The following is a 26,829-nucleotide window of genomic DNA, read 5'->3' on the forward strand; positions in this document are numbered from 1 at the left end:
TATTATAAATTGGTTTAGAAATGATATTTAACACCAGTAAAGATAGCAAACATCAATAAAAATTGAGGTTGCCAGGAGATGGGTACATATAGACATATGTGGTGGCAATATAAATATGTAAATGAATTTTAGGGAAAGGTATTTAGTGAAATAGAAGCCATAATGGATATGAAAATAGGAAAAAGTGCAAGTATTGCATTGTTGTCATTATTTAATGTCAAGAAATTGAAGAAAAAAAAACCAGAGAAGGATGCCATAAACAACATGTTAACGGTAGCAAGGTTGTTGATAACAAGGAACTGGAAAGGTAAAATAAACATACAAATCGAAGAATGGTATGAAGAACTATGGAAATTAGCAATAAATGATAAGTTGACCTGTAGGTTAATAGTTAGGGAAGGGGTATGGAAGGAAAATGACTTTGACGAGGTTTGGGGACAATTTATTGAGAAGGGTTTAAAAGAAGTAGATGGGAAATTACCTCCACAAGAAGAAATGGTATTTTGGAAGGAGAATGTAAATTGAAGTGGCTCGGGGCGGGGGGGCACAGAGGTGAATAAAGCAACATACAAGATATATATACATATACAGTTGATGCAATGAAATAAGTGTGAAATATATGAGTATTGATGGTAGTGATGTATTGATGTATCCTAAGAAAACCAATAAAAAAGATAAAAAGAACTGAAGAGCTGCAGATGTGATCAGCGTAGAAATCCCTGCACCAATCACTCACTGTGAAAGTGAGTATCTATCACTGTACTTTTTACCCCATGAAGGACAACTGCAGGACAATTCAGGTTTCAGGATGCATACAAATATACCTGAGGCCTCTTCAGTAAAATAAAAACAATGTTCCGTCTCCCATCCCTCAAAGCATATTGTCCTGCAAAGAAAACACACACTGCCATCTTCTCTTCCAGGTCCCCAGTCTACCCCAACACAAAACAGCTCTCAAGGCAGGAGTTTGTGTTTTGCCTGGAAATCCAACCTTCCTTGTCGCTTTTCCCTTCCCCGCACAGATCCTCTGAGTACGCTCCATCTGTCCATGGTGTCCTATTCCTCCAGCTGGCTCATTGCAATTCGCTGGCCTCCCCAGAGGTCAGCCGCTCAGAGGTCAGGATTTGCTGCAGTATTCCGGTAAAAAACCCACAAAGGGTTGAGAGTTTGAAACAAATAGCCCCAGTGCCATTTTTACACAGCTAAAGTGTGTCTGGGAGACAGGCAGGAAGCTTGTTATGCTTTTAGGCAATTAGAGAGATGGAGAAAAGAGACCATATACAGGAACAACTATAATAACAACAACAAAAGCTAGGAGTTGGACTGCCCATGAAGAAAAAAGAAACGATTGAAAATATCCCCCTATTTGTGAATAGTTACAAAACAAGAATAGCTTTTTGTCCAAGATACTGTATCTATGCCAAGCACAAAATTATCACTTTCTTCAGGGATTCTACTTTTAACTGATAGGGCTGTTTCGTAGCAGAAAATCTATTATTCTAGGTGGCAATCTTCTGCATGCCTGCTTAGGAGTAAGCTACTTTGATCCTGCACAAGAGAACTGGAAGATTGGAGGCTTTAATAGGAGATCAGAAATACATCTACGAGTAAAATTGATCTAGTACTCACTGAGATAGCAACACCAAACCTTTCTGCACCACTTCAGACCACAGATTAGCTCTGACATGATTGAACATTAGCCTAGATAATTGTATCTTAATATATTGTCTCCCAGTCCTTTTCCTGGCCCAATTGAAAGCACAAAACAGCTTAATACTAAGTGGTTGTAAATAACAGTAATTATTCCAGATTCAATGTGGCTTGCAAAGATTTAAAACAGCCATCTTTCTAAAATTCATCATACAAGATATTAAAAACAAAATTAAACTGACAAACGGAATTAAAAGTACTTAAAAACAAGACCATTAAAAAAGAAAAATAAACCACTACTAAAACAAAGTTAAAAGCTACCCACAAAAGGATAGCAGGGAAGGCATTACGACTAATCTCTCTAAGAGTGCATCTATACTGAAGAAATAATGCAGTTTGACACCACTTTTTATTGCCATAACTCAGTGTTATGGAATCCTGGGAACTGTGGTTTGGTGAAGAACTCTTTGGCAAATAAAGCTAAACATCTTGTAAAACTACAACTCCCATGATTCCACAGCATAGAGCATGCCAGTTAAATTGATGTCAAACTGCATTAATTCTACATTGTAGATGCACCATAAACGGGAATTCCAGAGTCTTGGAACAGCTACTGGGGCCCCATCTACATTGCTGTATAATCCAGTTTCTGATCCCAGATTACTGTATATACTCAAGTATAAGCCTAGTTTTTCAGCCTGGAAATTATGAACATGGATAAATTAACGTATCTATTATCAAACACTCAGGGTAAACCAAAAAAACAGACAGACTGGGAACCGATAAACAATTATTTAAGAAATGAAAAATGTAAAGTTAGAATTTAATAAATGTGTCGTAATCTTTAATAATACAAAGAATTTTTAGATGAGTATGAGGGGCAACAATACTGTCTCAGAATAAAGGATGAAGAAAAGACGCAGAACCAGGATAGGAGATAGAATGGTATTAGTAGTACCAAAGAAACAATATAAGGAACACCATATAATAGATGGAAGTCGATTTTAACAGATGTGTGTTTTGGTTATGTAAGTTATTGTATTTTTGTCTATTTTTCTCTTGTTTTTTTTTCTTTCTTTCTTTCATATACCTTTCTTGTGATTTTGGCCAATGCGGTTTTCTGGGGGAATGTATTCACTTTGTTTTTGTTTTTTGTTTGTTTGTTTGTTTTCTTTTGTTGAACCTTTGTCTTGTCATTGTAAACCACATTATTATAAATGCTTGCAATAAAAATTCATTAAAAAAGTGATGTCAAACTGCATTAATTCTACATTGTAGATGCACCATAAACGGGAATTCCAGAGTCTTGGAACAGCTACTGGGGCCCCATCTACATTGCCGTATAATCCAGTTTCTGATCCCAGATTACTGTATATACTCGAGTATAAGCCTAGTTTTTCAGCCCTCTTTTTAAGCTTGTTAGACAATGAAATCATGCACAACCCTGGCAAAAAGACTTGAACATACCTTCCTATATGTGAAGATTCAAATATCCTATATGTGAAGATTCTTATTCTTCTTCAGAACCTGACAATCCAGCTGGCCATCATAATCCTGGCTTTATCTGACCATGATTATAAAAAAAATGCTGTGCCAAAAAAAGACAAAAAAAATAATAAGCCGTGGATGCATAATATTTACATTTCTTTTGATCCTATTGGTAAAGTCTTCGACTTCATTTTTTGCTTTCAACTGTATTATTTGTAGGCTGGCTGCCTTTTAGAATTGCCCCTCTCAACACTGCTCAGAATAGATACAAACAAACTATAGTTAATACATAACAAAATATAAGATCATAAATAGTGTGAGTGAGCACTAAAGCGGTCACATTGACACCAAATTATTTAACATGAGTAGAACAAGAATGGAGTGTTAAGGAAAAACTGGTAGAGCAAGCAGGTGTACAAAGTGATGGGACCTTTTGATAGTACACAATTACAGCATTATGATTCCACTTCTATATTACCTTATCTATCCTGGCTAAATCCAATGGGACCCTGGGGTCTGTAGTTGGATTAATCAAGTTTCTTGGTTGAGAATTCTTAATAACCTATACAAACCTTCCTATCTCAGAATTCCATGGGCTGAAAGCATGGCACTTAAACTGGAATCATAGTGCTATAATTTAAGGACAAGTAAAGGAACGTTCTTCACAATGAAGCTGTGAAGTTTGCTACAAGATGATCTCATGGTTGCCAACCTGGACAGCTTTAAAACAAAATAAGATACATTATAGCAGAGAGGGAATCTCGGTGTCTATTGGTCATTGCCACTCTATATCACTCCAGTAGTAGAAACTGTTAATGTGGGATTTGTGTATTGGTAGTGTTTAAATGAAATTTGTGTCTTGCCTGTATTGCATATTGATTGCATCCTCCAGAGTGTACTATAGTCTAGAAACAGTTAATTACTAAGAAGTTGTGTTGACCTTGATGTGTGGCTGGAACCAGGGAGTGTCCAGACACAAGTGTTTGTACATTGCGGATTGCGTTCAGTTCTGAGTTGAGTCGAGTTCTGTCTGCCTAGGTGTTGAGTCAAGTCCTGTGTTCGTCTATTGTCTGGAAGTCCGTTTGTCTAGATTATTACTGCTTACAGTAAAACTTTGTATATAGTTTTACCAACGTCTCTGGGTGTCTCTCCATTCTGCGTTCCACTGATTCCATCCAACTACTGCTGCGCTGCAAATTACTCTGACAGAAACTGTACGACTCTGGATACCAGTCACTGGAGAATGTTTGTGAGAGAGGGTGCTGTCAACTAAAGTCTTCCCTGTGGGTCTCCTACAAGATGCATCTTTGTGGCTGTTGTGGCAACAGAACACTGGGCCACATAGTCCTTTAGTGTGCAGCAGAAGCTTTCTACATTCTCAAATTTAGATACTGAGCAGAGCGAGATCTCTTAGGCCCGGTTCCCATATCAAGTTCTTGAGGATCATAGCTCTAATTCTTCACTTCTACTGTACATAGCATTGCTCATAAAGGTTGACTGGCAAATTCTGCTCACATACTTAAAATTAATCAGATATCCGTTTTAGGGAGAGCAGCTACACCAAAGGATGAAATTGACTGAAGATTGTTATTGGAAAGACTCAAATGAAATGAGCACATGAAACCAAAGTTTGTCTGTCAAGTCCAGTGATGGGCAAGCTTTTGAGCTTGGTGTGTCAAAATTCACCAAAAAAACTAGCATGACTTGGGTGGTATGTCACTTAGAGAATAAAAACCATAATTTCACAATATATATAGTTTAAATAACAAAAACATATAATTGTAATATATAACTGTATTTAATAAATCAAAAACTATTTACTACCATTATTTCCATGTACAACTATCTATGGTACCTCTTGCAGTTTCCACGCTGATTTCTCTCTATTGTAGTTTCAATGTAGTCATGAATAATGAATAATATAATAATATAATAGTAATAATATAATAATATACAATAATAATAGAATAATAATAGAATGATTGTATATATGTATGTATGTGTGTATATATGTGTGTGTGTGTGTGTGTGTGTGTGTATATATATATATATAGAAATGAGTGATGGCATCACGGCGACCCACAAAACAACAAAACTACAGGCCCCCCAACCTTGAAATTTGACAACACAACCCATCATCCATGCCTCTAGGTTGATACAACAAAAAGAATAGAAAAATAAAGTCCTACTTAGAGGGAGAGCAATAATTGTTTTTATCCAATTGCTGCCACTTAGAAGGCTAAGCTCCGCCCACTTGGTCTCCTAGCAACCCACTCAGCCCAGTGTTAATAAAAGAATAAAAAATAAAATAAATACAAATAATACAGTAAAAATAATTAAAAACACTAAAAAAATTAATACAATAAAATACTATAACAAAATAACTAAAAATAATACAACAAAATAATAAAATATAATAAATAAAAAAGATAAGTTACAATAAAATTAATTAAAAAAATACAAATAACATCAAATAAAAATTCTACAACAACTTTTAACCAACACCACCACCACTTTGCCACAGCAACGCGTGGCTGGGCACAGCTAGTATATATATATAAATGTAATGTGCATAATTCCCATGGAGTAAACAACAAAACCACTGGACCAAGTCACACCAAATTTGGCCACAAAAGACATAGTCATCCAATCAATCTGCATGCGGCAGTGTGTCAGCAAAAATGGCTAAGCGTGTCAGTGCTGACACGCGTGTCATAGGTTGCCCATCACTGGTCTAGTCCATGGGTGGTGACCTGCCATCCTCCAGATTATTTGGAATACAATGCTCCCATATCAGCCTTTACCATTGTTTTCTTTAGCTTAGGAACATAGATTCTACAGTCTACTAAAAATGGAGGAATACACAGAGTCTACCCTTGATTTTATGGGAAAATGGCACTATAATAATAGAATTGGAAGAGACCACATGGGTTATCCAGTCCAACCTCTGCCATGTAGGACACACAATCAAAGGACTCCAGACAGATAGGCATCCAGCCTTTGCTTAAGAACTTCCAAAGAAGGAGACTCCACCATGCTCCATAGCAGTATATTCCACTACCAAACAACTCTTACCATCTGGAAGTCCTTCCTAATGTTGAGGTGGGATCTTTTCCCCTGTAATTTGAATCCATTGCTCAATGACTGAGTCTCTAGAGCACTGGTTCTCAACCTGTGGGTCCCTGGGTGTTTTGGTCTACAACTCCCAGAAATCCCAGCCAGTTTACCAGCTGTTAGGATTTCTGGGAGTTGAAGGCCAACACATCTGGGAACCCAGAGATTGAGAACCACTGCTCTAGAGCAATAGAAAACAAGTATTTCTCCCTCCTCAATGTGGTATCCTTTCAATTATTTAAACATGGCTATCATGTCCCCAACTCAGCCTTCTTTACTCTAAGTTGAATTAGCCCTTCTTCAAGCAGCAGATTCTCCAAACTCTAACTCCAAAGATCCCCTCCTTTCAACTGGTGATGCCAGAATTTAACTACAGTAGAGTCTCACTTATCCAACATTCTGGATTATCCAACGCATTTTTGTAGTCAATGTTTTCAATACATTGTGATATTTTGGTGCTAAATTTGTAAATACAGTAATTACTGTATTACTGCATATTGAACTACTTTTTCTGTCATTTTTTTGTATAACATGCTGTTTTGGTGCTTAATTTGTAAAATCAAAACATAATTTGATGTTTAATAGGCTTTTCCTTAATCCCTCCTTATTATCCAACATATTCGCTTATCCAACATTCTACTGGCCCGTTTATGTTGGATAAGTGAGACTCTACTGTAATAACTTTCTCATATGTAACCAAACCTCCACAGACAACATTATCAGACACAGAACACATATATGCTTATGTACATACACTTTCAGCAATATACACCCTTGTGCTTAAGAAAACAAGATAAGTGGATATTTCAAGTTTGTTGTGTGCCTACAGATCATTTTTGATTTGTGGTGACCCTATCATAGGGTTTTCTGAAGCTGTGAGTGACTTTCCAAAGATCACCCATTGGATTTCCATGGCTGAGGAGATATGCCATGCTGACTCTCTTTCAAGCAAAAAAAATGGCTTTGTTTGTTTTATAGAATGGGAAGCAGACCATCATTTTCTAACTGCTTGCATTTGCAGTCTGAATAGTCAAACATCTTCGGTCCTCTATAAGATGCTGGCACGAACATAAAGTGTTAGTGATGATTTATTTAGTATATGGCCCATTAATGAGAACTGCTCACCATCTCTGGGACATGCTCTTTTTCAAAGCAATACAGAAAAGACTAAGATAAATACAGTACGTGAAATGTTTTTTTTTCTAAACACACTTGCAAGTGGTGTAAGACTGTTGATTTCACTTTTGTCCGGATACTTTTCCTTTACCAGTAAACAGAGAGTCGCGAAGTCTCCAAATCAAAGGTAACGTGAAGTTGGAAAACAAAGCAATCTGTTTGTTTCAAATGTAACTAAAATATTTATTTATTTATTTATTTATTTGCAGTATTTATATTCCGCCCTTGATTCCACCCCGAAGGGGACTCAGGGCGGATCACATTACACATATAAGGCAAACATTCAATGCCTTAACATAGAACAAAGACAAGACAAACGTGGAGCTCCGAGCTGGCCTCGAACTCATGACCTCTTGGTCAGAGTGATTTGTTGTAGCTGGTTGCTCAACAGCCTGCGCCACAGCCCGGCCCCCAATAAATGGATACTGAGAAGCTTAGAAGTTACTTTTGTTGTTGTGTGCCTTCAAGTCATTTCTCAATAATGGCAATTTTAAGCGAAGTTATCATAGGATTTTCTGGGACTGAGAGTGTCTGACTTGCCAAGATCACTCAGTGGATATCATAGAATCAAACCCTGTTCTCCAGAGGCATAGTCCAATGTTGTATCATGCTGGCTCTTTTAAAAAGTATTTAATTATAGCTACAGTTGTAAAACTTCCCCTTCCTAGCAAAAAAAAATGTTATTCTGGGTCTTCTGAGACCAGCATGGCCTTAATTGTGACTATCTCTACTTTTTTCAACAAACCTATTTTCTCGTATTACTAATGGGTTAACTCCAAAGTCTTGTAGCTATAATTTCTATCAAAGGCAAAGTATGGGCCTTCAGGTCACCCGTTGATTTCTGCCAACTACATGAATTTCACAGGCTTTTTATAAGTAGGGTGGATTCAGAGATGGTCTGCCATTGCCATCTTCTGAAATATAGGCAGCAACACATAGCAGTCTCCTCTCCAAGTTCTAACCAGACCTGAGCCTTCTTAGCCCCCAAGATCAAATGGGATATGTTGAGTTTTTACTTTATTTTTATTCAAAAGTAACCAGAACTGATCAATTTGGACTAAAAGTCAAAATACAAGTCACTGTCCTTGGCATAAAGCATACTTAAGTAATGAGATCATATATGCTCTGAAATGGCAAGATTTGCTCGATATATTTATGGAGCCCCTGGTGGCGCAGAGTGTTAAACCGCTGAGCTGCTGAACTTGCTCACCGAATCTGGGGAGCAGGGTGAGCTCCCGCTATTAGCCCCAGTTTCTGCCAACCTAGCAGTTCGAAACATGCAAATGTGAGTAGATCAATTGGTATTGCTCCGGTGGGAAAGTAACGGTGCTCCATGCAGTCATGCCAGCCACATGACCTTGGAGGTGTCCACGGACAACTCCGGCTCTTCGGCTTAGAAATAGAGATGAGCACCAACCGCGAGTGGGACACAACTAGACTTAATGTCAGGGGAAAACATTTACCTTTACCTTAAAATAGCCAAAAAAGGAGCAAAGTTACTGCTTGTGTTTCAGTAACAATATAACAGGGTTATGCCTTAGTTACTACCAAAAAAAGGAATGACTGAAAACATGTTATTTGTAACAAACTATGGACTCTGGTCAGGTGAGTGGGAGAAGGCTGCACACAATATATTTTGTAATGTGAGCACGAATTGCTGCTCACAATGAAATAAGCGTAATGAAAACCTTTGGAGTGAGCAGAGCTGAGTCTATTAGGCGCCATATGCAACAACTGACAGCCCCACAGCTAGCGAGGACCCTTTTGCACCTTTTGACAGGCAGAAAATTGCAGGGTCGGGCTATTGGAGGTATGTTTATTCATCAGGGCTGGAGCCATAAAGCCAAACCTATTTGAAAGGGCTTCTTGTTTTATTTGCTTAGCTTTATTCATCATTAAAGCCGCCAGGATGAAAGCAGAGATGAAGCTGACAAAGTCAAGGGGGACGCATTACCTTAAGCGATTTGGAGAACACAGCAGAACATCAATAACGCTGCTGTAGGAGGTTCGGGCGAGAAAAAACACTCCCTCCTCAGCGTCTCCAGATTTGACTTTCTAATGAAGGCACACCGCTATCAAGCCACTAGCCTGCTCTTCCAGAAACAAGGCCATGTCACTGCTGCGTAATGAAAAGTCAATGTTGAATTTCATTTTGCTTTAATACAATTGTACCTGGGCCACATGATTAAGGGCTTGCTGAATAATCTGTGTTTGTTCTATGACACTGCATCTCCTTTTCCCCAGATGTCAGGTTACTGGGTCTTTGCGTATCTTCTACAGCAACACAGGGAATGTATGGCCTTTCAAATGTTGTTAGAATACAACTCACATCATTCTCCATATTGGCTATGTGGATTAGTGCAGATGGGAATTACAGGTCAAAACCATGTGGAGGTCAAAGCCTGCATATTTAACCATAGTCAGAGCATGGGGAACCTTCAGAAGAAGTTCAACCTTTGATCAAAGATAATGGAAAACATAGATGATTGGCAGCCCACAACTCCATTTAGCCTACACTTGACCCAGGATTCAAAGGATCTTCCTTATTATGCATTTTAGCTACTCCCTCTGACACATCAGCAAGGATCACTTTAATCCACTAAAACTACAGAGGAGGCAACAGAGCTTCTGCATCAGAGCTGAGATGTCCAAGGTCTTTACGTTCATTCACCTCATAAAGAAATATGCCAAAGCCCAGCAATCCACTAGACATGCTTTAGAATCTTGCTCAGTTCAAACTATGGTCACCAAATAGGTTATTCTAACCCATATAAGCATAAGCCTTGAGTAACTATTTTCTCAGTGCCACTTGAAAGATATCAAGAGATACTTACATCTTTTGGCTTCTATATTCCTCCTGCAAGAGGAGGTAAATATATAAACTGACATTGCATTTTGCATTGGTGATTTCCTACCCAAGTACTAACCAAACCTCACCCTGCTTAGCTTCCAAGGCCAGACAGAATCTGCTGCCTTTAGGAGATCTTTGTACCTATGTACAAAGGGATGTACATTCTTGTGAGGCTATGTGCAAGAGCAAGAAACTACCAATTATTTTATCCTTGCTTACAAAATGCCAATATATATTTTTTTAGATCTCAAAAGAGTTTTTGCACTTGTGCAAATTAATTTTGAACAAAGAACATAATAAATGACAATAGCTTTTGCACTGTACAATGGGTGTTTTAAAAAATAGAAGAACTAGGTGGGTGGTCTGCACCTATGTCATCCATCAGTAAATTCTTCTACGGTTTCTATGGATGTGGGCTTTGCTTCACTAACAGAAAAGACAGCTGGAAATACAAAGTCCAGATTATATAAATCTCAAAAAAAGTGTCTGTTGCCGCATTATCACACCGTTGATGAGAAATCTCATGAAAATCTGAGCATGATGTTGAACACATCAGTGGTTGAAAACATAGACATACAGTAGCAGTTTCCATAAGCTTCAACATCAAACAGAAACAAAAGACTTGGAATGACCAATTTGACCACATTTTGAGATGGAGTGAACTGTAAATACAGACAGTAATTAACACAGTTATTTATAAAATAGGTGAGGTATGATACTGGTGGCACAGTGTATTAAAGCACTGAGCTGCTGAACTTGCGGACCGAAAGGTCCCAGGTTCAAATCCCAGGAGCGGAATGAGCGCCCGCTGTTAGCCCCAGCTTCTGCCAACCTAGCAGTTCGAAAACATGAAAATGTTCCAGCGGGAAGGTAATGGCGCTCCATGCAGTCATGCCGGCCACATGACCTTGGAGATGTCTATGGACAACGCTGGCTCTTCGGCTTAGAAATGGAGATGAGCATCAACCCCCAGAGTCAGACATGACTGGACTTAACGTCAGGGGAAAACCTTTACCTTATAATAACATTTAAATACTGAATATTACTTTTCTATATAAAGAACATCAATGGTCAAACAGAACAATGAGATATATGTAGAGAAGTGGTTTTTAACCTGGGGTTCCCAGATGTTTTTGGCCTACAACTCCCAGAAATCCCAGTCAGTTTACCAGCTGTTAGGATTTCTGGAAGTTGAAGGCCAAAAATATCTGGAGACTCCAAGTTGAGAATTACTGATGTAGAAGTATCTGATGTCACAGGACTCATTTGAAACCCATCCTTGAAGCTGATTCCTCAAAGTGGTCATCACATGCAATAGCTTGCTGTTGACCAGGGCAATAAGCTGACCGGTTTTATAATAATAATAATAATTATTATTATTATTATTATTATTATTATTATTTTATTTTTGTACCCCGCCACCATCTCCCCAGAGGGACTCGGGGCGGCTTACAGATATAAATAGAAATGATAGTAATATTTTGGGAGGACACACAAACCAGCTAAGTTGATATTTCTGTCTGAAACTGAAGCAAAAAAAAGCACACTTTGACCCTCAAGTCAAAGTGTGTAGCACTCAGGGTTAGCCCATATATTTGACTAGAGAAAACACTGGCAAGCATCCTGTTGGTTAGTCTAAACTAGCATAGAGCCATTCAATCAATTGAATGGAAATGCGGGTAAATCTAACTAATTATCAGGTTTACTTTAGAGCAAACTCATTGGAATTTAGGCCAGAATGACCAATAAGTGCCTATCCATAAGTGGTAGATAGCTAGATATGTACAGCTTGGTGAAGGCTGAAAGGTGATGTGACAGCTATGTTTAAACATCTGAAGAGAAATCATGTAGACAAAGGAGGAAGTTTGTTTTTCTGCTGCTGCAGAAACTAGAACATAAACCTTTGATTTTAAATTACAAGGAAAGAGATTCCACTTAAATATTATGGATTTTTTTAAATTGTAAGAACTGTTCAACAGTGGCATGGACTGCCTCAGAGGGTAATAGATTCTCCATTCTTTAATATAGGCATCTTTCAAGAATGCTGCAATTGTATATACAGTAGAGTCTCACTTATCCAACATAAACGGGCCAGCAGAATGTTGGATAAGCGAATATGTTGGATAATAAGGAGGGATTAAGGAAAAGACTATTAAACATCAAATTAGGTTATGATTTTACAAATTAAGCACCCAAACCTCATGTTATACAACAAATTTGACAGAAAAAGTAGTTCAATACGCAGTAATGCTATGTAGTAATTACTGCATTTACGAATTTAGCACCAAAATATCACGATGTATTAAAAACATTGACTACAAAAATGAGTTGGATAATCCAGAACGTTGGATAAGTGAGACTCTACTGTATTCCTATATTGCAGAGAGTTGACATGGATGGCCCTTGTGGTCCCTTCCAACACTAAGTTTGTGTGATTCTACCAAATAACTGATAGCACGTTAGATAAATGCAACCATCCCATGATACCAAAAAATTACCAAAATTAGGCTGAGACAACTATCTCACTCTAAGACAAGGCAGGCAACTGTACAGGTCCATGCATTACTTTTATGCTCCTGAAACTTCCATGAAGCCACATGGATGATCAAACAATGAAATAAAAACCACAAAGTGTCTAGAAGTTCATGATTCTCAAAAATGAGTATTTTTCAGTGTTGAACAGTGAGGCCTTGCAATCTACCGCATTTAGATGATAACCTGCTGTGCCTGGAGATTTCCAGAAATAATTCGTTTTCTTTTCTTTCTTTTTTTACCATAAAAATCTCAGTTTAGAGACAGTGGAGGTGTTGAGAACCACAACAACGTTCTTGGGAGGATAGTCTGAAGCCCTGAGGCCACACTGCTAATCCCTGACCTAAGAAGAAGGCCAAACTTGAGCTGTAGGCTTGCATCAAGCATGGCATGGACAATCAACTGCACTACCTCTGAGGATGCCTGCCATAGATGTGGGCAAAACGTCAGGAGAGAATACTTCTGGAACATGGCCACACAACCCGAAAGACATACAACAACAACTGCACTACTGTATTGTTCATAAAACTAGTCTCTGGTTTTTATGGATCATGGCTTAGAAGCCACTGTTTCTGAGTAGGACTAATGGCACCGACTGGAAGCCAAGGCAGGTAGCAAGAGCAGGGAGATGCAGCACTGACCAAAAAACCAACAGGAAACGGAATAGCTGCAGTCTCCACTATCTCGTAACTATTCCCAATGAAGATACATGCCTGAAGTAAAAGCCCAAGGTGCAAAAAACAAATCATAAAATTAATTGGGAGGGATCAATACTCGGAACAGAAAAAAGAAAGCCAAACAAGCCATATATGCAAAACCCATGCTTAACTTTGGGTTTTCATCAACACTAGTCAAAGGAATATCTTTTCATCCTCTACCTCACGCCTCTTCATCTTTTACAGATTATGTTAATTTTAATGCTATTCACTTTTACTACTTTATAGATATCTTAAATACATTGTAAACTTGTCTGAAGAATTTGAATAAAAATGCAGTCCATAAATTCTCTAAATAAAAATAAGCACAGCATTAATTTTCTGTCAAATGAAAGACCCACAAGGCAAAATACTGGACCTGCTTATGTTGCATCACACTTAGGCCTCTTCTACACTGCCATATAATCCAGATTGTCTAAATAGATAATCCACATCTTCTTTGAACTAAATTATATGAGTCTGTATTGCAATATAATCCAGTTCAAAGAAGCTAATTTGGATTTTATATGGCAATATAGAAGTCCAAACTAAGGATGAAGTGTTTGTAGAGCTCTAGATGATGTTAGTTTGCAACTCATATCGTCCCTTATCAAGGACTATGCTAGTCTGGTCTGATGGAAACTGCAAGCCAATAAGGAACGAAAATCAACTATCCCAAGCCCCTTCTACACTGCCACATAAAATCCAGAGTATCTGCTTTGAACTGGATCATATGGCAGTGTATAATCCAGTTCAAAGCATATAATGTGGATTATCTGTTTTGATAATATGGATTATATGGCTGTGTAGAAGGAACCTCAGTCTAAAGTCACCAATTGACCTGAGCTGGAAAAGATATATTCTTGAGACACATCCAATCCTTTATCGAAGACCATATGGAGCCCCCAATGACGCAGTGAGTTGAATCACTGAGCTGCTGAACTTGCTGATTGAAAGGTTAGCGGTTCAAATCCGGGGAGCGGGATGAGCTCCTGCTGTCAGCCCCAGCTTCTGACAACCTAGCAGTTTGAAAACATGCAAATGTGAGTAGATCAATAGGTACCGCTTCAGCAGGAAGGTAACAGCACTCCATGCAGTCATGCCAGCTACATGACCTTGGAGGTGTCTACGGACAACGCTGGCTCTTCGGCTTAGAAATGAAGATGTGCACCAACCCCTAGAGTCAGACACGACTGGACTTAATGTCAGGGGAAAACCTTTGCCTTTACCTTTTATAGAAGACCATTGTATGCTTGTGTTGAAAATAAAACTGAAATCAGTGAAAGAGTTTGATTACAATTTATCTTTTGGATGGTTTCAAGGGGAAAATATTTCTTCTGAATTCAACCTATTGCTATTAACCGGGGCAATGTAAACATTTTAACTCTCCCCTTTTCAGTCAACTGGACTTTAAATGTTCTCATTTTCCCCAATCAAAATACAATGGCACTGCAGTAATTTAAGGGTTTAAAAGACAAAGTCATAACTCTCACGCAGGCGGGCTTTTAACATGAATATAGAAAATAGTTTTATCATGCAGAAACAAGTAACTCCGATTTTTATTATACAGATATAACTCAACAGCTCCCAATGAATTCTAGTATTAAAAGCTGAAGGACTGCTTTGCATTTTTGCCTGGGTTAAGATGAGTTCAGTTGTCACCAACAATCTATTTCACAGCTGAAATATTACCCCGCTGAGAAGGAGACAGAGAGGGAAGAGGAAGACAATTGTAAGGATCTTTTGAAAAGGTGAGTCAAAATATTTTTTTTAGCACAATGAGATTAGGTCTGCAGATTAACATAAAAGAGAAAGAGAGGCTCTTCCAATGCGAAGAAACATGAAAGCTTGTGTAGCTCCATATAAAACAGGAATAAAAACCAGTATTCCAGTCTGAAGGTGGGAAATTTTGGACATTTCCCAACGATACCAGGTTTCAGCCCAAAGATGGGAAACATTTTCTATCAGTGCCTGCAACTGTTTTGGATGAGTAAATGGGTGGGCTGACCTCTAACAAATGTATGAATTTGTTACATTTAATTTTTCCTCAATGAAGTGTAAGGCTCACCTTCTTCCAATTTTTTTTTTCGTGTCAAGAGCGACTTGAGAAACTGCAAGTTGCTTCTGGCGTGAGAGAATTGGCTGTCTGCAAGGACATTGCCCAGGGAACACCCGGATGTTTGATGTTTTACCATCCTGTGGGAGGCTTCTCTCATGTCCCCACATAGGGAGCTGAAGCTGACAGATGGAGCTCAACCCACTCTCACCGGATTCAAACCGTCGATCTCTCAGTCAGCAGTCCTGCTGGCACAAGGGTTTTACCCACTTCTCCCAATGGAATCCTGACAATCTTTGAGGCAGGTTGGGTCAAGATAATACTAAGCTTCATGGCTGAATGGGGATTCAACCAGGTGTTTTGGACTTCAGCTCCAGAAGCTCCAGCCAGCTCGGCCAACTGGAATTCTGGGAGTTGAAGTCCAAAACACCTGGAGAATCAAACTTTGCTCTCCTAGGCCCCTTCTATACTGCCATACAATCCAGATGATCAAAATAAACAATCCACATTATCTGCTTTGAACTAGATTATGAGTCTATAGGTAAAGGTTTTCCCCTGATGTTAAGTCCAATCGTGTCCAACTCTGGGGGTTGGTGCTCATCTCCATTTCCAAGCCGAAGAGCCGGCGCTGTCCGTAGACACCTCCAAGGTCATGTGGCCGGCATGACTGCATGGAGCGCCGTTATGAGTCTATAGTAAAGGTAAAGTTTTCCCTGACGTTAAGTCCAGTCATGTCTGACTCTGGGGGTTGGCGCTCATCTCCATTTCTAAGCCGAAGAGCCGGCATTGTCCGTAGACACCTCCAAGGTCATGTGGCCGGCATGACTGCATAGAGCGCTGTTACATGAGTCTATACTGCTGTATAATCCAGTTCAAATCAGATAATCTGGATTTTATATGGCGGTGTAGAAGGGGCCCTAGACAACAGGGATTGTGAAGTAGCTAGTCTGCTATGGCTTTGTCCAAAGAGCAGAAGGAATACAAAATAGAAGTATAAAAACTGGTTTTATGACTTTATCACAACATTATTCAATATGATTTTCCCTCTTTATAGTCTGTAATCTTCCAACCTTGGCTGCTAAAAAAATAAAGAATAAGATCAATAAAATCATTTAAACATCTGTCATTTAGGCTACTGGAAGTGATGCTTAATACCTTTTCAAAGGAGCCATTTGTATTGGGGAAATGCCTCCCAGCTGAGTACCTTTGAGCAGTCGGCTTGGGCACAATTAAGTTTGCAAAAGACTGAGCAGCAACCCATTGACTATCAGTCAACTCAAGCACCAGCATCTCCTATACTGAGATAACCTACTGCTATGGAATCATGCTGTGAATAAGAAGAGGAAAATGTGCCAGGCATTCTCTGTTGGCACACACAAAAGGAAGCATGGGAACCTGCTGCAGCTGCTCAAATGCCAAATGCCAGGCGGACTGGGGAGCTTTTGGCCTTTAGTCCCTATCAGATTCACCTTGCATTGCCAACAGTGTTGGTTTTATCTCTATTCAAAAGGGATCTCTGTTATATACATACAATAATGTTCCACTATAACAAAAGCAGGAAACTAGAAACACAGAAAGAGGAAAAATAATTAAATTATAAATATAATATATATAATATATTATATTATTACTAATAATATTACCATATATTGATATAGTACAACATAGTAATTTATTGCCAGTATTGTACTATGCTAATAATATAATATTGTATGTAAATTTAATTTGTAAGCCACTCTGAGGCCCCTTCGGGGTGAGAAGGTCGGCATATAAATGTAGCAAATAAATAAATAATTTAATTATAAATGTCTACAAAAATTAACCTACTGTCCAAATACATATCCATTTGAAAAGTTTGCCCATACATAATGTTTTCTATCCATTTAATCAAGGATAGTTAAAATCTATTTCATGTCACTGCACTTCAATCTTTTAGCAGTCCAAAAGGCATTAAAAATCCACTTCCAATGGCCACTAGTTAATTTCCAAGAAGCAGATAAATAGGTTAAAAGAATATACAAGTTCCTGAATAGCAAGGAACCTCCCAAAGCTAGATTTACCGATGTGATTATTTCCTGCCAAAACGCAGCTACTATGGAACAATTCTAAAACATATACGCCAAGGAAGCATTAACAACAGTTACATCTCCAATATTACATTTCTTGAATTGATGTTATAGCAACTAATAGACCCAAAAGAGCGATTTCTGCTATATGAACTGGAGATCTATACTACAGATGGTAGTCGCTGATTAGTCAGAATTGGATATTCCAATTCTGTATTTCATTTTTGCTGCAAAACACTACCCTTTGAATAAAACGGGAATTGAGAAATGTCCATTTGAATTTACAGAATCAAGTAATGCCCATAAGAATCACAGGAAATCAATGGTGCATTTACTCACTGTGGAATTAATGCAGTTTGACACCATTTTAACTTTCCTGGCTCAACATTATAGAATCACAGTTGTAGTTTGGTGAGGCAACAGCTCTCTTTGGCAGGAAAGACTAAAGACCTTGAAAAACTTCCAGGCTTCCATTGCATTCAGACATGGCAGGCAAAGTGGTATCAAACTGCATTATTTCTACAGTGCAAATGGAACTGAAGACTCCAAGGCTGACCATGATGGATTACTTACTTAAAGTGGGCATGTTAAAAAAATCAGTACAAGGTAACAGATACATCTGATTGCATGTAGGAAGATCCGGAGGATTTAACATGGCCAACAATAAAGTGTTATGAAAAGTCAAGGACTCCCTATCCCTGTTGCCAAGAAACCTGTTTTATATTTGTAAAACTGGGAGTCCCAATGTATTGCACCCGAGATGAAATGTTTTGAGAATTAAGTCAACATAGCATACTGTTTTGAGTGTTAACACTGGGACTGTGGGTTCAAATTCCTATTCAGATATGGAAACTCACTAGTTAACCTCAATCAATTCATACTCTCAAAGGTCCCTTCCACACAGCTGAATAATCCCACATTTTCTGCTTTGAACTGGAATATATGACAATGTGGGTTCAGATAACCCAGTTCAAAGCAGATATTGTGAGATTTTCTGCCTTGATAGGTAAAGGTAAAGATAAAGATTTCCCCCTGACATTAAGTCCAGTCGTGTCCAACTCTGGGGGTTGGTGCTCATCTCCATTTCTAAGCCAAAGAGCCGGCGTTGTCCATAGACACCTCCAAGGTCATGTGGCCAGCATGACTACATGGAGTACCATTATCTTCCGCTGGAGCATTTCCTATTGATCTACTCTCATTTGCATGTTTTCGAACTGCTAGGTTGGTAGAAGCTGGGGCTAACAGCTGGTGCTCACTCCACTCTCCGGATTCGAACCTGCGACCTTTCAGTCCGCAAGTTCAGCAGATCAACACTTTAACATGCTGCACCACCGGGGGGTCCTTTCTACCCTGATATTTTGGGTTATATGCCTGTGTGGAAGTGCCCTCAGCATCAGAAGACGGCAGTAGTATACTTCCTCTGGAGAAATCTTGCCAAGAAAAACCTCTGATAAGGTTGCCATAAACTGTACTCAGCTTGAAAGTAGATTGTTCAAGAATAATGGCTTATAAACTTACTCATAATAATGCCTTTTACTGTCTACTTTGGACAAGCAGGCTGAAGTTAGCATGCTCACAAAAGTTGTTGCTGGATAGATCGCATGAGGTTCAGCTTTCCTTAACATGAGCCGGCCACATGACCTTGGAGGTGTCTACGGACAACGCCGGCTCTTCGGCTTAGAAATGGAGATGAGCACCAACCCCCAGAGTCAGACATGACTGGAGGGGAAAACCTTTACCTTATCTATCAGAGATACAGGCACAAATTCATATATTCAGTCAGCTGGCTTAATGTCTGTATATTCAGCTATGCTGGCTGACATTGGCTAGAAAACAGCAATAGAATGACTTACTAGAAGGGAAGGGAAGAAGGTTTGTATGTACATTACTGCCAGATTTTGGTTACGCATTGCTAAAAGCAGCAATCACAGTGTTGCCAATTTCAGCAGCAGGGAGTGCAAAACAGTGTGTATAATGTCGATCACAGATCATGTTATCCATCCTTTACCTAAAGGACAGGTGCCAGAGGCTCCCATCTTTGTGGCAGAGAGGCAAGAATCCCACTCATATACCCCAAATATATGTGAAGAAGAGATGTCTGCACAGCTCTGGATCCAAAAGTCTGGCTGCAATGTTTTGTGGCACCAGACCAATATTTTTAAAAATGGGAATGGGTGAAAATAAGCTGGGATGTCTTTTGCCTGCTAAAGTTATGCCTTAGAAGGCATGAAAGTAACACATTTTGTCCCTGATATAACTCAAGTAGAGCTTCTTCCTGCCTAACAAATATTCTTGTGTAACAGAAAAGGCTTTGGTGTTGCAATCCTACAGAAGCTGATCCATTGATATCACCATGGGACAGGAAACTTCAGCCCTCCAGATGTTTTAGCCTACAAATCCCAACAGCCCCAGCTAGCAAGGCCAAAGGTAACAGACTGTTGTATCCCTTCCTGCACCTGAGCTGTCAGGTGAGCCCAAGGTTGGGCCTGTTCAGCCTGTGATTATGCCTGTACCTGACCTGTCAGATGAACCTTGGTTGGGGCCTAGGATTCCCAAGCAGCCAGAGTTGGGTGAAGCTGACGTTCCTGTACAGACAGAATTTGTTCCTGAGGATTCTAGGAGCAAGCATACAATCGTTTCAAGCAGGCAGCTTGAACTGCATTCCTTGGGAGAGTCAAAGTCAAACCTTGGAAGATGGGCATTCCAGTTGTGATAAGACTAATGAGGTTGGCAGAAAGAAAGCAACATGTCAGCAGAGATAAGAAAGGGAGGGTCTGAGAAGGAGCAATCAGTTGCTAATGAGAAAAGATTTTGAACAAACTTCCCACGGAAAGAGGCCTTGATTTCAGTTTTAACAGCAACCGCTTCTGAGAGAGATTTTCAGAGGTGGTAACTTTGCCCATCGGGAGTGTTGTTCCTGTTTATGGACCCATGTTTCATGCTTCATAGAATCCTGTTTCATGTTCCTGTGGACTTTCATGTCAAGTTCATGTAGCCTTGTATCCTGAGTTTTGTTCCAGTCCTTGTTCTTGCTCTTGGAGAATTTTGGATTATGCAGTCATTGTTCCTGAAAGTTTTGCAGTTTGGATCTCTTGTTCCAGTTAAAGATCCTGTTGTTTGTTCCAGTTTTGATCCTGTTCCTTGGACTAATTTTGATACCTTGTTGAAGTTTATTCTTGTGTTTGATTTTCATGGACCCTTGCTTCAAGACTCTTAAGTATCTTGTACAACCTTGTTTCATTGACTTTGGACTTTGATTTGTTATTGCTTACATATATTCTTCAATAAAACTTGCTTTGCTTATAGTCTGGGGTGCCTCTTATAGTTTAAGGTGTCTCTGCAGTCTCAGGGTGCAACACAGACTTTGGAATTGTATACCGAAAGACAAAGGATTCCTTAATCATGTTTCATGAAGTGTGCTTCTCAAGCTGGCCACCCTTAAGATTGGGTGGACTACAACTCCCACAAAGGAGTTGTAGTCCCACAGGACCGAGGAAGGAGACAACAGTTTTGTATCACTTGGTTTAGCTTTCATTTCAGGGATAAACTTTTCTCAAAGAGGGCAGAACTATTTCCCCCTTCTTCCCATTTTCCATTATTGCAAAGAAATCCCAGCTGGGGCTGACAGATAGGAATGCCTTAAGCCGCCCTCATGATTGCATGGCTGAGGTCAGATCTGAACTGAGGGTTTTGTGGCTTGTAGTCTTGGCCTCGATGTGAGAGGAGTTCACTGAAGCAATTCACATCTCTGCTTGCATGACTGACTTCAATTTTCTTCCTTCTCTCCCCTTTCTCGTGCTACCACACCAACTAACAGATCTTATGTATGTTTTCTGTATGTCAATCCAATTGTATTCAAGTGAATTGTTCTCCTAAAAGTACACTGTCCCTCTAAGAACCAGTGAACAATTGATCACACGGAATCCAATGTGCAGTCTCAAGTGACCAAACACATTTACTTTGATTTTTCAAGTGGATCTGATTAAATGCTTTTGGAAAACTTTTATTTGATTTGTCCGCTCTTCTCCCCACCACTTCACCATCTTTATCTAGCCCTCTCAAGTGTGGACCTAAAAGCATTTCGACTCTGTAACACTACACAACTGCATCTTAGGGCTCATTCACACATCCATTTGCTAACTCTATAACCATTTTCTAAATATGCAACTAGCACAGAATAGACAGCATGAGAATCAGCACATCATTGGCATGCAAGAACAAGGTGATGTGCAGATGAAAACAGATCAGTGTCCGTATGCGGGAGATGTACAGGAAGAGGTCGCTCCTGCAGGCTTCTTCTGATGCGATGATCCCAAAGGTGAGTTCCAATGTCCTCATATTTCACTCTGTGAAATATTTCACTGATGATGTTGACGGTGAAAGGCCTTCCAGAAATCAATGCACACAGAGAACCTTCATATCACCTCCTCTCACCTCACCTCCTCTTACTTCACCTCACCACAACCTCCTACAGATGCATTTCACACAGCAGGTTGCAGAAATAACAAGTTCTGAGAGGTAACAATCGCAAACCTATATGATCCTGTGCAGTGCCTTTGGGGCTGCAGGCTATATCAGGGCTCAGCCAAGGGAAATGGGGCAAGAGCTGCATATGCAAACATACACATGCATAGACGTACCCATAAACCTTGATCCACAGAAATGGGAAAGTCTGAGGATCTGAAACATGAAATACTGTAAACACTAATGGACTAGAGGGGTGAAAGCCTTTCTAATTTCCCTGTAATTTTGTTTTTTCCAGTGATGACAGAAGTCAATGAGTCATTTTTGCCCCAAATCGCTGCCACTACAAACCAGCTAGTCTGTGGTAGAAGACAATTCAGTGAAGTTTTTCTCCATCATTGAATGCTGGGTATGGAATGGTCCAGGGTTGCACGTTTGGCTTCCCAAACATTTTATTTATTTATTTATTTACAGCATTTATATTCCGCCCTTCTCACCCCGAAGGGGACTCAGGGCGGATCACATTACACATATAGGCAAACATTCAATGCCTTTTAACATAGAACAAAGACAAGACAAACATAAGCTCCGAGCGGGCCTCGAACTCATGACCTCCTGGTCAGAGTGATTCATTGGAGCTGGTTGCAGCTGGCTTGCTCTCCAGCCTGCGCCACAGCCCGGCCAACATTTTGTGTTGGTGACATACTATTTAGACATGCATCATGTGGCGACATGGTAATTCAGTTTTATTAGCAAGGTAAGTTAGACAAAGGTTTTATTTATTTATTTATTTATCCGTGACATTTATATCCTGCCCTTCTCACCCCGAAGGGGACTCGGGGCAGCTTACAAGTCATATGTACATACAATATATTATATTATTCTTATAGCACAATATAAGCATTATATATAACTATATCATACTAGGTAAAGGTAAAGGTTTCCCCTGACGTTAAGTCCAGTCATGTCTGACTCTGGGGGTTGGTGCTCATCTCCATTTATAAGCCAAAGAGCCGGCGTTGTCCGTAGGCACCTCCAAGGTCATGTGGCCGGCATGACTGCATGGAGTGCCGTTACCTTCCCGCCGGAGCGGTACCTATTGATGTACTCACATTTGTATGTTTTTGAACTGCTAGGTTGGCAGGAGCTGGGGCTAAAAGCGGGCACTCATTCTGCTCCCGGGATTTGAACCTGGGACCTTTTGGTCTGCAAGTTCAGTAGCTCAGTGCTTTAACACACTGTGCCACCAGGGGTGCGGTGTAATGTTATTAGTAATATTACATACAATATAAATATACAATTATAAGTGTATTATTATTATATTGCATTATATTATACTAATATATGCATATACAATATATTATTCGTATAGTATAATATGATTATTATATATTATTACATTGTTATATGGACACAGGAGACATAGTGGAATTATGTCTTCCTGACCCCTTCTTCATTCTGGCTCAGAAGGGCAGTTATTCCTTTGGGGGGGAGAGGGCTCCCATTTGATGACATAGGAGACACCGTGGAATGATGTTTTCCCCTAATATTAAGTCCAGTTGTGTCCGACTCTGGGGGGAGGTGCTCATCTCCATTTCTAAGCCAAAGAGCCAGCATTGTTCATAGACACCTTCAAGGTCATGTGGCTGGCATGACTGCATGGAGCGCTGTTACCTTCCCACTGGAGCGGTACCTATTGATCTACTCACATCTGCATATTTTCAAACTGTTAGGCTGGCAGAAGCTGGGGCTAACAGCAGATTAAACCAGAGGTTAAATCAACCCCTTTTGAGAAATATGGACACATACATAAATTGCAATAACAAATGTATGGGGATCCAACATATGTCATGGAAACCTTTCATTTATATTTTTAAAAATATATGATTTATTGCTCATTTCACATAGACTATGAGCTTTCTCATTATGTTTTCTCATTATGACACATCTACACACTGGAGCCGACACACTAACATGCCGTGACATACAGTTTGGAAAGCTCTGGACCAGAAGTTTCTATGTTACTGGGTCATTTTATCCAAAAGCTATCCAAGATGTCAAACCTACAGTAGAGTCTCACTTATCCAACACTCGCTTATCCAACATTCTGGATTATCCAACGCATTTTTGTAGTCAATGTTTTCAATACATCATGATATTTTGGTGCTAAATTCATAAATACAGTAATTACTACATAGCATTACTGTGTATGGAACTACTTTTTCTGTCAAATTTGTTGTATAACATAATGTTTTGGTGCTTAATTTGTAATATCATAACCTAATTTGATGTTTAATAGGCTTTTCCTTAATCTCTCCTTATTATCCAACATATTCGCTTATCCAACGTTCTGCCTGCCCGTTTACATTGGATAAGCGACTCTACTGTATTTTGAAGACAGGGTTCAGCACCACAGACAGCTCCTTGGAAATTCAGGCTAATCTACAGAATGATTCACTGCTCCTTTGACATGGAAACTACTAACTATTGCTATGTTCTCACATGTGCAAAATGTGACTTACTGGTGAATCTGCAACATACAGGCAATGAAGGCAAGCCACAAAAAATGATAGAAGCCATCTAGAAAGCCAACCAAAGCATTCTAAAACAAAATCAAAAAAAGATATTCTTTACATACATGTTGATGCATATGTTGTGTGCCTTGAAGTCATTTCCAACTTATGTCAACTCCAAGGTGAATCTATCATGGGGTTTTCTTGGCAAAATGCATTTGGAGGATTGGATTGCTGTAAGTTTTCCAGGCTGTATGGCTATGTTCCAGAAGCATTCTCTCCCGACGTTTTGCCCACATTTATAGCAGGCATCCTCAGAGATTTATTTTATTTATTTATTTGCAGTATTTATATTCCGCCCTTCTCACCCTGTAGGGGACTCAGGGCGGATCACATTGTATACATATAAGGCAAACATTCAATGCCATATACACATAGAACAAAGACAGAGACAGACACAGAGGCAATTTAACCTTCTCCTGAGGGGATGTTCGATTCCGGCCACAGGGGGAGCAGCTGCTTCATCATCCACTGCGACGACACTTCCTCATTCCAACGGCGGCTGGATGATTTTTATGGAGTGGTAAATTAGTTAAATTAGCCTCCCCACTTTATAAGTGGTACCTTAATTTCCTACTTGATAGATGCAACTATCTTTTGGGTTGCTAGGTCAGCAATGAGCAGGGGCTATTTTTTATTTTTAATTGTCGGGTACTCACCCCGGCCTCGAACTCATGACCTCATGGTCAGAGTGATTTATTGCAGCTGGCTGCTCACCAGCCTGTGCCACAGATCTGTTGAAAACGAGGCCAGTGGGGTTTATATATCTGTGGAATAACCTCCAGGGTGGGAGAAAGAACCCTTGTCCATACCTCACAACCTCTGAGGATGCCTGCCATAGATGTGGGCAAAACGTCAGGAGAGAATACTTCTGGAACATGGCCACACAGCCCGAAAGACATACAACAACCCAGAACTCTTGTCTGTTGGAGGCAAGTGTGAATGTTGCAATTGGCCACCTTGATTAGCATTGAATAGCCTTGTAGCTTCAAAGCCTGGCTACTTCTTGCCTGGAGGAGCCTGGAAAACGCACAGCAACCCAGTGTTGCCTTCGACAACACATACAACTCTCACTGGATTCTACAGCATTGAGCCATGGCAGTGAACGGGCTGCCAAGCTGCACCAATTCTACAACAGATGAGACGCTCTTCGTCTAGTGAATGGCCTGCGGTCCGCCCCTTCCCTGGCGCTCCCCCTGCCGGCGGGACGGCAGAACTGCTCCTCACCTGCTTCCGAGGAGGACACTGCAGCAGACCGCGCTGCCGCTTCGCTCCCGCGGCTTCTTTCCCGGTCTCCGCCCACGCCGGGCCACTAGCCACAACTTTCCCCGGAGGAGGAAGAAGCAGCAGCGAGTCCCACAGCCTCCGCCCGCTTCGCTATCTCCGGCTCAGATGCGGCGGAGTCGCCCTCCCCGGCTCGCTTCTTGTTTATTATGGCCGGGGCTCGGCGTCCGGCGCGGCTCCCAGGCAGGCCAACGCGCATGCTCAGGCTCCGGCCCGGCATGGGCGCTGGGGCCCGGCTGCCAATCCGCGAGGGGCATGATGGGCGTTGTAGTTTTCTTGCCCTCCCCGAGCCATAGGCTTGCTTTGTAGTGGATTGGGGGCGAGAGTGTGCGTCCTTGTCATCAAGCCAGGGTTTCAGGATATCGATGAGGTCATTCCCTCATTTAAAGCAAAAGCTCATGAATATGAGATCAAGGGGAAGGAAGTGCTCAGTTGCCCCCTCTTAAAAGGTGCCACGAATTGGGTTGCTGTGAGTTTTCCGGGCTGTATGGCCATGTTCCAGAAGCATTCTCTCCTGACGTTTTGCCCAGGCATCCTTAGAGGTTGTGAGGTATATTGGAAACTAGGCAAGGGATGTTTATATATCTGTGGAAAGTCCTGGGTGGGAGAAAGAACTCTTATCCCCACCTCACAACCTCTGAGGATGCCTGCCATAGATGTGGGCGAAACGTCAGGAGAGAATACTTCTAGAACATGGCCACACAGCCCGAAAGACATACAACAACCCAAAGAACTCTTTGTCTGTTGGAGGCACGTGTGACTGGTTACAATGAATCACCTTGATTAGCATTGCAAAGCATTGCAGCTTCAAGGCCTGGCTGATTCCTTCCTGGGGGAATACACCACCTTCCTGGTGGTGGCGCAGTGTGTTAAAGCGCTG

General features: G+C 40.3%; 1 protein-coding gene across 2 annotated transcripts in view; it reads right to left on the reverse strand.

Moving 5' to 3' along the window:
- pomgnt2 (protein O-linked mannose N-acetylglucosaminyltransferase 2 (beta 1,4-)) overlaps positions 1-26,253 on the reverse strand; it is a 39,256-nt gene extending 13,003 nt beyond the window's left edge. The window contains exons 1-2 of one of the 2 annotated variants that reach the window (XM_008112754.3): positions 25,893-26,253; positions 3,118-3,238 (exon numbers count right to left, since the gene is read on the reverse strand). The gene's annotated coding sequence lies outside the window, so the exon portion shown is untranslated. The remainder of the gene's footprint in view (positions 1-3,117; positions 3,239-25,892) is intronic. The other variant, XM_003222185.4, reaches the window with a different exon arrangement.
- Positions 26,254-26,829: the final 576 nt, after the last annotated feature.

Source organism: Anolis carolinensis, chromosome 6 (genome assembly GCF_035594765.1).
Source record: "Anolis carolinensis isolate JA03-04 chromosome 6, rAnoCar3.1.pri, whole genome shotgun sequence".
Taxonomy (NCBI): domain Eukaryota; kingdom Metazoa; phylum Chordata; class Lepidosauria; order Squamata; family Dactyloidae; genus Anolis; species Anolis carolinensis.